This window comes from Dipodomys merriami, unplaced genomic scaffold, assembly GCF_024711535.1.
Source record: "Dipodomys merriami isolate MVZ:Mamm:240054 unplaced genomic scaffold, mDipMer1.0.p SCAF_139, whole genome shotgun sequence".
In the NCBI taxonomy this organism is placed as follows: Eukaryota; Metazoa; Chordata; class Mammalia; order Rodentia; family Heteromyidae; genus Dipodomys; species Dipodomys merriami.
Genome location: NW_027202704.1, coordinates 2,893,771 through 2,905,000, shown reverse-complemented (window position 1 = coordinate 2,905,000; position 11,230 = coordinate 2,893,771). Strand labels below are relative to the sequence as shown.

The following is an 11,230-nucleotide window of genomic DNA, read 5'->3' as shown; positions in this document are numbered from 1 at the left end:
TGGCACAGGAGAGTCAGGGAATGAGGAAGGAGTGGAGACCTGAGTTACTTCGAGACTTCCTGTAGAGGGCACTAGGACCACGTGACTGCCATTCTCAGAGGCAGAGGTGGGTCTCTTTGCTGGCTCAACCTTTAGTCTACATGGCATATCTGGGATTCAGAAAGGGCTGACTGAAGGTGGGGCAGGCTTGGATAGAGGCTGGTGGGAAAACAAGAGGCACTGGGCTCTGAGCAGGGTTGTTTCTTTGAGGATACTTACAACCTAGGAACATTCCTGGGATGGACCAGCACTTTTCTTCCAGAGAGAGAGGGACCTAGAGCCCCTCCAGTTGGAGTCCCTGGCAGAGAAATCCTTTCATATTCACATCCTGTGGTTGGATAACTGCAACTCACCTTGCTGCCCAGTGTCAAGGTAGGAGAATGAGAGATCCTGAGTCTTTGATAAGGTCAGGGGATCCTCAGTATGAGATTGTACTTCAACATCCTAAGTTGGTGCATGGTCAGTCCCATCTAAGACTGCCATGATGTAGGATATAGAATCTAGAGAATCAGAGCCGGATGGGGTCTGTTCTGGGAGTCCTGAGTATTATGTGTGAACTTTGAGCTCCCGTGTACCAACCTGCTTCCCTTTTTGGGTGGGTCTTTGCTAGAAAAAGCTTGAAACTAAGGACTGGGTTTTATCCCTTGTCTTTGATGATCAAAGCTAGCACTCTACCATTTGAGCCAAAGCTTCACTTCCAACTTTTTTGGGTGTTTAATTGTAGAAAAAAGTTCTAATGGACTTTGTGCCATGGGTAGAATCCAACTGTAGTCCTCAGATATCAGTCTCCTGAGGGGATAGGATGAAAAGGATGGAAAATTATCTTTGGCCAGGTGCCAGTAGCTCATGGCTGCCATCCTAGGTACTTAGAAGCTGAGATCTGAGCATCATGGTTCAAAGCTATCATGTGCAGGAAAGACCCTGAGATTCTTATCTCCAACGGACCACTTGAAAACTGGAAGTGGTGCTGTGGCTCAAATAGTAGAGTGCTTGCCTTGAGCTGAAAAACTCAAGGACAGCACCCAGGCCCAGAATTCAAGCCCCACAACTGAAAAAAGAAAGCAAAATGGTGGAGGTGTGTGTATGGGAGAGGCTTTGTTTGGGAGACCATCTGCTGGCTTCAATGTACAGACATTTTTAAGAACTCCCCGTTTGCCCCAGTTTGAAGCCAGAGCTTCAAGAGGACTTGGACTGTGGCAGGCAGGGAGTGGGCAAATGGGTGCAGGGGTGGGATTATTGTGTCTGTATTCTCTCCATTGAAGGACGGATTTGGATGCTGGGTGACAAAGTCTGAAGTGAAGGGTTGAAAGAAGATTGTGGCCTGATGAGGTGAAGCCGGAAGCCGCTGGTGGCTCACAACTGTCATCCTAGCTACTCAGAAGGCTGAAATGTGAAGACCATGGTTCCAAGCCAGCTTGGGCAGAAAAGTCTGTGAGACTTGATGTCCAATGGACCACCAGAGAACAGGATTTGGTGCTGTGGCTCAAGTGGGATATTGCTCACCTTCAGCTGAAGGGCTGAGGGACAGCACCCTGGTCCAGAGTTCAAACCCCATGACCAACTACAAAAAAAAGAGGGGGCTAAGTTTTCGGCATAGCAGTATGTACATTAAGAACTGCCATGTTGGACTATGATACATTCCAGATATGTGAGAGGCTTACTGGTTTTTCTATAGTAGGTCTGATGTCGGTAGTGCCACCTTCTTGAGGGTAGGATGTGATCCTAATTGAGACAGTTCATGGGTCTGTACTCAGGGACTGCCGAAGCCTTGGGCTGTCCGTGTGTGTGTGTGTGTGTGTGTGTGTGTGTGTGTGTGTATGTGTGTGTGTGTGTGCATGTGTGTGTGTTTCTGTGTCTGTGTCTATGTCTGTGTGTGTGTGTTTGGAGTTAGAAGATCTGGGCCTTGAACTCAGGGTCTAGGTGCTGTTCTTGAGCTTCTGTGATCAAAGCTTTTGCTCTGACACTTGAGCCATAGCTCCACCTCTAGATTTTTTGGTGTTTCACTGTAGATAAGAGCCTCACAGTCTTTCCAGAATGGGCTGGCTTTGAACTGTGATCTTCAAACATCAGCCTCCTGAGTAGCATGGAAGACAAACATGAACCACCCCTGCAGGTTGTGTGTGTGTATGTGTGTGTGTGTGTGTGTGTGTGTGTGTGTGTGTGTGTGTGTGTGTGTGTGTGTGTGTGTGTGAGTGTGGAAGTGGGCTGTAACAAGGAGCAGTGGACCCTTTGGTAACTTCTGCGTGCTTTCTTTGGTGGGTACATGTACTTTGTGGTTGAGGTCTGGGGACCTGAAAGGGTGAGATGCTTGATGGGGACTCAGCACTGCTAAATTATAAGACCAAGGGATTTGTATGTCCTGGAGCTGTCTACTTCCTTGGGCCTGGTTGGTGGCAGAAGGAGCTTAGGAGGACCTGGGGGTGGAGCCCACAGGGGGTGGCTCCCCAGGGGGACAAAGATCATGGCCAGCACTTAGTAAGGATGAGAGCCCTGTTAATATGGAGCACACTTTCATGGTTCAGACTTTGGGTCTTATCATGATGTCTGATGGGTGAGGCCAACCCTATTTTAAATGTTGAGCTGTGATCTTCAGATCTTAGCCTCCTGAGTAGCTAGGATTATTGGCATGAGCCTCTGGCACCAGGGCTTCTGATTCTTTTTGGTATATTAGGGTTTGAATTCAAGGCTTTAGACTTGCCGGTCAGGTCTTCTAACATGCGAGCCAAGACTTTTTGTCTTGGGCATTTCTGAGATAGAGTCTCAATATATGCTCAGGCTGGTCTGCATCGGGATTCCTCACTGTTACCTTTCTGGCCAGACCCTGGTTATAAGAAAATGAATTCACTCTATGTCTATATCGCTTTGCTGGGGTGTCATTTTGAGGAGTGGGGGCAGTGTGAAGAGGAAAGACCCCAGAACTGCCACCTCCTGGGGGACATTTGTTCTTGTGACAGAGCCAAGTCATTGCTGTGTATGACGAGGAAGCCGCAATCAGACTGACCTGGAACAATGCTCAAAGGTATGTAGGCTGTTGAAGTATCAAACCCACCCATGTCTGCTTCCCACTCACAAGGGGGTGCAGTGCAGGTGGTCCAGCACTTGCCCTAGGGGATTATAAGTGGATGGTGGTGGTCAGGTGTCGGTGGTTCCTGCACATCATCCTGGCTATTGGGGAGGCTGAGGTCTTATGGACGTGACTCAAAGCCAGCCAGGACAGGAGCGTCTGTGAGATTCTTATCTCCCATAAAGCAACAACCACCCCACCACACACACAAATCCAGATGTGGTGCTGTGGCTCAAGTGGTAGAGCCACATCCTTGAGTAAAAGAAGCTCAGGGATGACAATCAGGCCCTGAATCCAAGCCCTAGGACTCACAAAAAATAATGAAATAAATGAAGAATGGGCGTCTGTTACCTTACTACCAAAAAGGATGGATTCAGTCTTCTCTCTGGTACTTGTATCCAAAGATAATGGGCTTCTCTTGATGTTCCTCTAAACTTCTCCTTCTCTCCATTATCTTTCCAGGCTTCAGTTGAAGGATAGAATTCAGATCATTCCACTCAATGTGACCTTGTGTACCCTCCCCTGCCCGCCTTCCTTGGGGTGGGGAGCCTGGTTGTACTCACCACAGGGAGGATAAGGAACCGGAGAGATAGAGTAGGTATCCCCAAAACTTACACACACACACACACACACACACACACACACACACACACATACTCACCCAGGCCAATTCAGACTAGCTTTTTCCAAAGACACTTCATCTCCTTGGATTAACTGACCTAGGAGAGGAACTTGATCCCCTGTAAATGACTATTTTAACTAGGGCTCGCTACTTGACATGAGATAAAAAGAAGCTCAAAAGAAAGGCTTTGGTACCCGTCACTGCCATGCCTACTCCGGCGGCGTCTGCTTAGCATGGAACACCTACTTTAAGACCTGAGAATGGGGCTTCAAAGAGGCCTACCTCTGAGAATGGGACTTCACCGAAGTCTACCTCAGAAAATGGGGCATCAAAGAGGCCTACCTCCTGGAAAGGCTGGCAAGCCCCTGGTAAAGATATGTTTCTGTTCCTGTTTTTCTTTTCTTCGCTGTATAGGAGTGCCTATTAATCTTTTACTGTTCCTGCTGTTTGTTCTACTTACTCATGCTCAACGTTCCCTTATTCAGGGCTCTTTCTTGGAAGTGTTGATGACTCCAACATCCGATGAGTGTCCTAAGAATATGACTAACTCACCAGAGTTAAGTGCTACCCTAAAAGCCCCTCTTATGGAGGCTATTAGACAAGTCATAAGTAAATATAAAAGTATTGGGGGTTTCATGACGTCACTTCAGCAGAAGGAATTGTTTGTAAGAGATTTACAAGAAGCTGTCGGCACGGCTAAAACAAAAAGAGTGCATGGCTATTGGAGACTTCCCTTTAATCCTGAAACATATACAATAGACCCATATAGATATCCTGTAGATAAGAAAGATGTAGAGGGATATTTAGACCAAAAGCTAAATAAGATTCCTAAAAGGTTGTTAGATGGAAGGTGGCAATGACTTATCAGAAGAAAACGGTGGAATCCTCCATTATCTAGAGGACCCCAAAGACTTCCCCCAGATCCATAGCCTTTTACAGGTGTGTATGATAAGGATGGCAACCGTTGGGTAAACTACTTAGGAGAAAGAACTTCCTATTACTCTCTATTTACTGAGAGACTCGCTAGATCTAGTGCTTATTATAAAAAAAAAGAAACAAGAAAGATCTTATGAGACAGTTAAGGCCTCTATGAAAAAGAGTAAAAAATTTTGTGAATGGGTTACAGAGAAGACACTATGAGCTTAAATTTGATATATGGCCAGATTTAACTAAGTATACTGAATATCATGATTTTTGGCCACAAATTGGGGACCCTCTAAAGAATGGCAAAGAAGCACAATTGCTTAGAAAAGATTTAAAACACATAAAGTACAAAACTAAACAAAAATAATAATAAAGTACTAGAGTTCATGCCTTTCTGTCCAGCACTTTGCCCATATGCTCTGGTTAATGGTTAATAGGTGATAAACATCAAAACCAATTGTATTTCTTAAAAATAGAGGTAAAGCCGAAAACAAGTGCCTATCGTCATAACTCGTCATCCAAAAAACAAGATCAGGCGACCAGCTGGTGACCACCCAAGAACGAAGCCTTGCAACAAGATTGTGTAACTTTTTGCCCTTTCTCATGGAGACTTTTGCTATAAAAGCTTGTTATCCTCTGCAATAAATCGCACTCAGCATTCACTCCTCTTGTGTGTGAGTTGTCTGTTTGCTATCTCCCCACCTGTTCCAGTTACCTCCACCAGGTGTCCTCCGTCGTCCCGACAGAGCCGGTCCATGGCACTGTCTCAGGTTCACACCTGACATCCTGACATCTCAGGATCAAAGATTGCAGCCAGCCATAAGCTGGAAAGCTGGTGAGACTCTTCTCTCCATGGAACCACCAAAAAGTCAGAAGTGGAGCTGTGGCTCACGTGGTAAAGCACCAGCCTTGAGCACAAAAACTCACAGACGCAACTCCCAGATCCTCAGTTCAAGCCCACCAAAGAAATGGACCCATGTTGTTGCCCCCAGACTGCCTGGGCCTCGAGTGCCCTCTCACGGAGTGTGATACTGAACCAGTCCCTGGGTAGTGTATCAGAGCCTTCAGAAATTGGGTGGTAAAAGCCAGACCTTCCCCTTCATCTGCTTTCAACCCACACCAGCAGGAAGGGAGAGCGTGACAAGGCCAACATCCTGCAGAGGACCCCACTCTGCCAGGGTGATTGGAGCAGGCTTCTTAGAAGCAGCACTTGAAAAGGGGTCTTGCTTAACAAGGAGTTTCTGACAGGAAGCACACAGAGCAAAGGTGCTGTACATAAAGAACAACATAGAGGAGCATGTTCACTTTCAGCCAGAGCTGCTGCTGAGAAACTCAGTACAGATGTGCAAGACTGTCCTGAGACACGCCTGAGGGGTTACAGAAGAACAGCTATCCAGGGTTGGGATTCTGTCTTAGCAGTAGTGGGCTCGACTAGCACACAGGAAACCCTGGGTTCTATTCCTAGGTCCCACATACACAGAAAAAGCTGGAAGTGGCACCGTGGCTCAGGTGGAAGAGCACTGGCCTCGACCAAAAGACGCTTGTGTATAGCACCTAAACCCCGAGGTATAGCCCTTAGACTGTCAACATAAAACAGCACTCCAAGAGTCCTTGGTGACAGGTGGATGGCTATGCCCTGTAGCTCTTAGTAGATCCATCCATTTTTATGTGTCTCCTTCTTTGACAGAGGGGAGCTGGACACTCCTTCTGCCCTGGCATCCCCTGGACCCAGTTATCAGCAACCCTCCCAACATCTTCCACCACGACATGGAACAGCTGGCCCCAGAAATCCTCAGATACCGGTTGGGTGGGGCAGGGGGATACAGGGCAGGCCCCAGAAGTCCTAGTGGGTCTGATCTGCCCCAGATGACCATGCCTTCCAGAGGAGGCAGATGGGAGGTTAGAGAGGAGTAGTGATATGGAAGGGGCACTTTAGTGCCTATGGCACTACCCAGATCCTGAGCCTCCCTTTGCTGTCCCTAAGGGATCTAGAGGAGTGACTAGGTGGGAGTGTCTAGAGGAGGACTAGTTGGAAATTCTAAAGTCTGAGACACCGTAAACCATGCGCTGATGGCTCATGGCTGTCATCCTGGTTACTCGGGAGTATCTTGTTTCCCCAGCACAGTCAGGAATGTCCCAGGAGAGTCTCATCTCCAATCTCCAACCAGAAGTGGCACCATGGCTCAAATGGTAGAGCACTGGCCTTGAGCAAAAATCATCATCAGGGACAGTACCCAAGCCCTGAGTTTAACACCCTCAACCAAAAAAAAAAAAAAAAAAAAAAACAAGAAAGAAAGACACCCCTTGCCCTTGCCTGCAAGAGATGGTGAAGGAGTGGGTTTGCTGTGGTTTGGGAGACCAGGTGCTGGCCTCAGAGTACAGACATTTCTAAGAACTGCCCAGTTTTGCCCAAGGGTGAAGTTACAGCATGGTGGGCTTTGCCTTACCAAGAACTCCAGAGATCGTGGCCTTTCTTAGGCAGGGAGTGGCGAATGGGAATAGCGGTGGGAAGGTAGTGTCAATTATATTCTCCCCATCCATGGCAGAATGGTTTTGTATGCTGGTGTCAAAGTCTGAAGGGAAGGGTTGCATGTGGTTTGTGACCTGACAAGGTGGGTTTACCCTGGGTGTGAGAAGGTGACTGAAGCCAGGAGTTGCCAGTGGCTCACAACTGTAATCCTAGTTACTCAGGAGGCTGAGATCTGAGGATAGAGTTTCAAAGCTAGCTTGGGCAGGAAAATATGTGAGACTTTATCTCCAGTGAACCACCAGAAAACCGGAAGTGGTGCTGTGGCTCCAGTGGTAGAGCGTGCACCTTCAACTGAAGAGCTGAGGGACTGCGCACAAGCCCAAACTTCAAACCCCATGACCAACAAATAAAAATAAGGTAGCTGAGTATTCTACATAGCGGTGTGTACAGTAGGAAATGGCATGCTGTGTCATGAGCCATTCCAGACATGTGAGAGTTTCTGAGTTTTGTCTACAGTTGGTCTGAGGATGGTAGTGCCATCTTCTCAAGGGTTGGGAAGTTAAGGTGCTCAGGGACTGCTGAGGCCTTGGGCTACCCATGGTGTGTGTGTGTGTGTGTGTGTGTGTGTGTGTGTGTGTGTGTGTGTGTGTGTGTATTTTTCCCTCATCTTTCTCTGTCCCCTTCATTGGTGCCTTTTTGCCTCTTTCTGACTTCAGTTGGTGCCCTTCCTGCACAGCAACCTTGCCTTTAGCCCCCTACCAGGGTCTACAATGAGTCTTAAATTGCCAGAGACCTGCATATTCCAGCTTTTCTTTGGGGCCCAAGTCTGGTTATCCATGTCTTTGGCCACCTTCAGGGGATTCTGCGTTAGCAGGTCAGGCGGGCATAGGTTCTCCCCTGACAACAGGGTGAGGGGGGCGAGGACTCAGTCATGTGATGTCCTGTACTTTTTCTCAGTTGGGCTTCTGGCTGCATGTCCCTTCCTGTAGGCTGGTAGTGGAGTGGGGGAAGGGCGGTTGCCAGTGGCTCTGGCCAACTCAAGCATGACAGCTGACTGAAGGCCGCCCAACCAAGGATCTTCTGGGGCTACATGGGAGGTGAAGCCATGGTGGCTTGGAAGTATCTGTCAGTGTCTAGGAAATGTCAATGTACCTTACCACAGGAAAGTATCTTCCAGTCCCAGCTGGGCCTCTCTAGGTCCTTCTAGACAATTTCAGATGCCCAGAATACAGAGGCACAGACTTTAGATTCCATAGCCAGGGAACTGGGGGATGAGAGACTGGTATGGCCAATACCTCAATGTTCTGGAGCAATAGCCTTGATCTGGCTATGTCCCCCTTGTGTATGTTCACTTCTTAATCCAGTGCTGGCCACACACCAGCCTCTTGTGGCAGTGCTGTGGAAGTGGCAGGAGTGGAAGTGAGATCTAGGATAACCAAAATATGGATGTATGGCCTGTGGGTATGGGGATGGCAAAGGGTGTCTATTAAGAAAAAAATATCTCAGAACTGGAACTCAGGGCCTAGGCACTGTCCCTGAGCTAACACTCTACCACTTGAGCCACAGCTCACCTTTCAACCTTTTTACTAGTTTAGTGGAGAGAAGAGTCTAGTGGACTTTCCTGCCTGGGCTGGCTTCAAGCTGTCATCTTAAGAGCTCAGCTTCTGAGTAGCTGGGTTTGATGGTATAAGCCACTGGCAACTGCTAAAGATGTTACCGTGTGTATGTGTGTGTACGTGCACATGTAAGTGTGTGTGTGTGTGTGTGTGTGTGTGTGTGTGTGTTTACCAGGGCTTGAACTCAGAGCCTCGGTGGTATCCATTAGCTTGTTTGCACAAGGTTGGTGCTGTACCACTTGAACTAGGGTAGCTCTGCTTTCCAGTGTTTTTGGTGATTCATTGGAGAGAAGAGTCTGCCCAGGCTAGCTTTGAATCTTGATTGATCCTCAGGTGTCACTCTTGAGTATGTAGGATTACAGACATGAGCCACTGGCATCTAGGTACAAGGATGTCTTCTCATACTCTCTTCTGTTCTAACACATTGTCTACTTGCCCTGGCCTAGATCCTCTGACCTCCACATCAGCTCCCAGCAGCCCCTGACTGTGTGGAGAACATAAAGCTCAAACTTGATCCTATTTCTTTGTCCTCAGGGGAGGGAATGTTTCCTTTGAAGCCTGAGTTAGGAGGGGTAGCTGCAGCTGGGTACTTGGCTGAGAGAGAGGTACTCTGTTTTAGCCAAGAAGGAAAGTGTGGCCAGATGCTACTAGCTGATGCTGTCCTATTCCTAGCTCCTCAGGAGGCTGAGATGTGAGGATTACCATTCAGAGTCAGTCCAGCTAGAAAAGTGTGTGAGAGTCCCTTCTGCAAATAACCACCCAAAAGCTGGAAGAAAAGCTGTGGTTCAACTGGTAGAGTGGTAGCCTTGAACAGAAAAACTGAGGGACAGATCCCAGGCCCTGAGTTCAAGCCCTAGCACAAAGATGCATGGGTATGCATGCACACATGCACATGCTCACACACATACACACATACACACACACACACAGACACACACACACACACAGACACACACACACACACACACACACACACACACACACAGGAAGTTGTTAATGATGAGCTGAGCTAGAACTGGGGGCACTCCTGAGGCATAGTCATAGTAAACTCTCAAAGTAGATCAAGTGGTTTCTCCATAAGTCCTTCTTGGGCCAAGTGGGTCTGGGCCATGGCAGGAAGTTCCATGGAATCTGCCCTCCATCCGTGCACGGGGCCACAGGACCAAGGGAAGGACACTATGGATGCTCCTTTGTAGTCAGTCCAAGATTGAAGACTTCATCTGTCCCCAAGCAGTGGAGAGGAAAGCAGGGCTCCGAGCCCTGTGACTCCTGGGATAGCGACTGCTACAAGCATCAGCCAGCCAGATGTGGATACCTGAGCCTACAAGTCTTTCATGAGCCCAACTCAACACCTGCCCAAGGTGTGCCTGACAGAGTCGCAAACTTGTGATACCCGCATGAGTAGGCATTACCTGCTGTGCCATCTTGCAGCTCCTGGCCCTCCTGGCCCAGAACCGTGGTCTGAGACATCAGTTTACTGCTCAGATGCACACTGTACCCATGACTGATGCCATTCTGATGACCAGGCTGATGACCTCCATGCCCCAAGGCGGGACCCTTCTCTGATACTGTGGCCTGTTCCATACACAAAGGCCGCCAAAGAGACTGCTCTGAAGACACCTAGACATTGGGAGACCCGACTCTCAGGGGCCCATTGGAAAGTACTCTGCCTAGAGTCACAGAGTGAGCTACAAGCAGGTGTTGGTCATGGGGCTCAAACTCTGGGCCTGGGCACTGTAGCTCAGCTCTTCAGCTTACCACTTGAGCCACAGCATGTTCTCCAGTTTTCTGATGGTTCCTTGGAGATCAGAGTCTCCTGGACTTTCTTCCAGGGTTGGATTTGAACCACGATCCTCTGATCTCAGCTTCCTGAGGATCTAGGAGGACATGTAAGAGCCACATGCACTTAGCTGACCTGGCCTTTCACCACAGTGGGCTAGGAGCTTCTTAAAGCTTTTCTTTATTTTTTTTTCTGTGCCAGTACTGGGGTTTGAACTCAGTTTGAGCCCTGGTCTCTTAACTTTTTCTCAAGCTGGCACTTTACCACTTGAGCCACATTTCCATTTCTGTCTTTTGGTAGTTCATTGGCAAGAAAAGAGTCTCACCAACTTTCTTCTCCTGAGCTGTATTTGACCCGCTATATCTGATCTCAGTCTCCTGGATAGCTAGGATTCACAGGGGTTGAGCCACTGATGGCTAGAAACTTTTCTTAAGAAAGAGTTCTTCCCTGCATTTGCCCTGACTCCTCCATGCAAAGGAGGCCTCTGAGGGTCAGGAGTTGTGAAAAATAGGCTTCCAGCCACTGAAAATGGCTGGGGTACATGGTGAAAAGCCAAGCTAATCTTCCCCCTGGGCCCCATTCTGGGTCCCCACCCTCTGCCCTACCTGTGATTCAAGTACAAACCTTGACCCAGCCTTGAATGTCCTGCCAGACTTGTCTGAAGCCACAGAACCTTCATTCCACCCACACCACCGGCTCTACACCATACCTCAGG

General features: G+C 48.3%; 1 pseudogene; it reads left to right on the top strand.

Annotated features, from left to right (window-relative positions):
• LOC138825642 (tubulin beta-2 chain-like) overlaps positions 1-11,230 on the top strand; it is a 174,596-nt pseudogene that overhangs the window by 1,178 nt on the left and 162,188 nt on the right.